The 2,084-nt window shown below is 67.6% G+C and overlaps 1 protein-coding gene across 1 annotated transcript in view; it reads right to left on the bottom strand.

The window, feature by feature from the left end:
• Positions 1 to 2,084, bottom strand: part of APEH (acylaminoacyl-peptide hydrolase) — a 27,615-nt gene that overhangs the window by 20,370 nt on the left and 5,161 nt on the right. The window lies entirely within an intron of this gene.

Genomic DNA, 2,084 nt, shown 5'->3' with positions numbered 1-2,084 from the left:
CGTGGGTGCAGGGAGGGGGTCCCGGAGGAGAGCGCCCCCATCGGGGCGGGCGCCCAGGGACCCTGGGAAGGAGCACAGGCTGACGGGGTGTCAGCTGCTGCCGCTCTGGGGCCTTTGCTGCCTCCTGCCCCTCCTCTCTAGCGTGACCTGCACCTCGGCTGCCTGCCACCCTCCTCCCCCAGCTGCCCGGCACCACCCATCACACCCTGTGGCTGCGCTGGCAGCCTCGCCCCAGCTCCCTCCGCAGCCCGGACTGAGCCCCACGCTCCGAGTCCATCTCCTGGGTCACGGCTGCCGTGGCGGGAGGGTGTGCGGGCCTGACGCTGCCTCCCAGCCCCTTCTCGCTGCTGGAAGGTTTGCCCTGGGCCCTCCTTTTGTCTCTGGCTCGTCGCCTTCCCAGAAGGCCCCAGGCGTGGACTACCCAAGCCCCCAGAATGCAATGGGGCCTGCCATCGGGCTCCTCACACTTTAGCTTGCGAAGAAGCTGCGTGACAAGGTCCCGCCCACTCTCACTGTACGTCAAGCGACAGTGAGCCCCAGACCTCTGAGCAAAGGGGGGACCTTTCATGGGACAGGCTTCACTGCTGGAACTCGGGCTGTGACCATCTTGTTACTTTGGCTGCACCGTGAGTGCTCACTGTGGAGTGGCCCCACATGGCCAGCCCTGGGACCCTGTCCCCTGGAGCCTGGAGCCAGGCCACCTCTGCTCTGACGGCCCTCCCTGCCAGCCAGACTCCTGACCCCACCGCACCCCTCTGGCCTGCACACCCGGGCTCTGCACAGCCCCCCGAGGCCCCGCCTCTCTCCTCTGCATCAGACCCAGGAGACGGCAGATACGACTCCGGACGCCTCTGGCTCCGGCCGCCCTGGCCTCTTTGCAGTCTCTTCCTGCAGCGCATCTGCCCGCGCTCCACCAGGAGGCTTTCCGAGATGCCCGCCATGTCCTGTCTCCCCGCCTAGAACCTCCAAAGACTCCGAGGGCTTTCGAAAGACCGCCCCCTCCTCAGCCTGCACTCGGGTCCTTGGCGTGAGGCCCTCACACCCTCACCCCCCACGGCCGCGCGTGCAGGCCGCCTCTCATAGTCCCTTTAGCAACTAAAGCCACAGACCAGGGTAGTTATGCTCCGGGAGCTCCTGGGGGCCGGGGGGTGGGGGAGACAGGTGTGTGAACAGACTTGCTGAAGGCCCGAGGGGGCAGAGCGCCCCCTGCAGCCGGCTGGGTGGCCCTCAATGCCACACAGGGCTTGGGCTTCGTGTGGGGCAACGGAGGCCAGGCCAGGGCTGGGAGGAGGGACAGTCACTGTGTGGGACCGGTTTTCTCAGGAAACACCCACAGTGGAGGTCTGGAGTGGAAAGGGCCCGGCAGGAGGGCTAGGGAGGCTGAAAGGGGGTGTGGGCCCGGAGGAGGCAGTGCTACGGAGGCGGCAGTTCCCACTGGTGTCTGCACGGATGGTGCAGGGCCCCTGGGGTGCACCTGCCTAGGACGTCCTGGCCAAGCGCAGGCTCCACACGAGCCTCAGGGAAGGTTCTGTCCTCCACTCCTCCCTCTGGAGCCCAGTCCATCCCCCAGAAGCCTTCCCTGGGGGCCCCAGGCTAAGCAGAGACCCCGGCCGCCCCCTGGACCAGCCCCTGTGCCCATACCTGGCTCCCCAGCCCCCCCTGGAGCTGGTAGAGGGAGAACCTCTCTTTGGCAGACTCCTCGGCGGTGGGGCTGAGGGGCTTAGGGTCGGACAGAGACCGCTGCAGGGTCTTCACGGGGCGAGGCAGCGTCTGCTGGCGGAGCGCGCCGTCGGCCGCGAAGTGCTTCTGGGGACTCACGTGAGCCTTGCTCAGCCTCTCGCTGGAAGCAAAGGGCGCGTCCAGGAGCCGGTGTGGGGACAGGGGCGAGACTGGCGAGTAGAGGACCTGAGGGGACTTGGGAGGCTGGCGGCTCACCAGCTGTGAAAGGGACTCCGGGGGCAGGTGGGCCTGGTAGCCGATCTCCAGGGGATCCGGCTTCTTTTTCTCGAATCTGCCCAGGGGCCCTGGGGTGACGATCTGGATGCCGGGCAGGTAGGGGCTGATGGCGGCCGGCCCTACGAGCT

The sequence above is a fragment of the Myotis brandtii genome, unplaced genomic scaffold, assembly GCF_000412655.1.
Source record: "Myotis brandtii unplaced genomic scaffold, ASM41265v1 scaffold207, whole genome shotgun sequence".
In the NCBI taxonomy this organism is placed as follows: Eukaryota; Metazoa; Chordata; class Mammalia; order Chiroptera; family Vespertilionidae; genus Myotis; species Myotis brandtii.
Note: the sequence above shows the minus strand (reverse complement) of the source record. Positions and strands in the feature narration are given on the sequence as shown.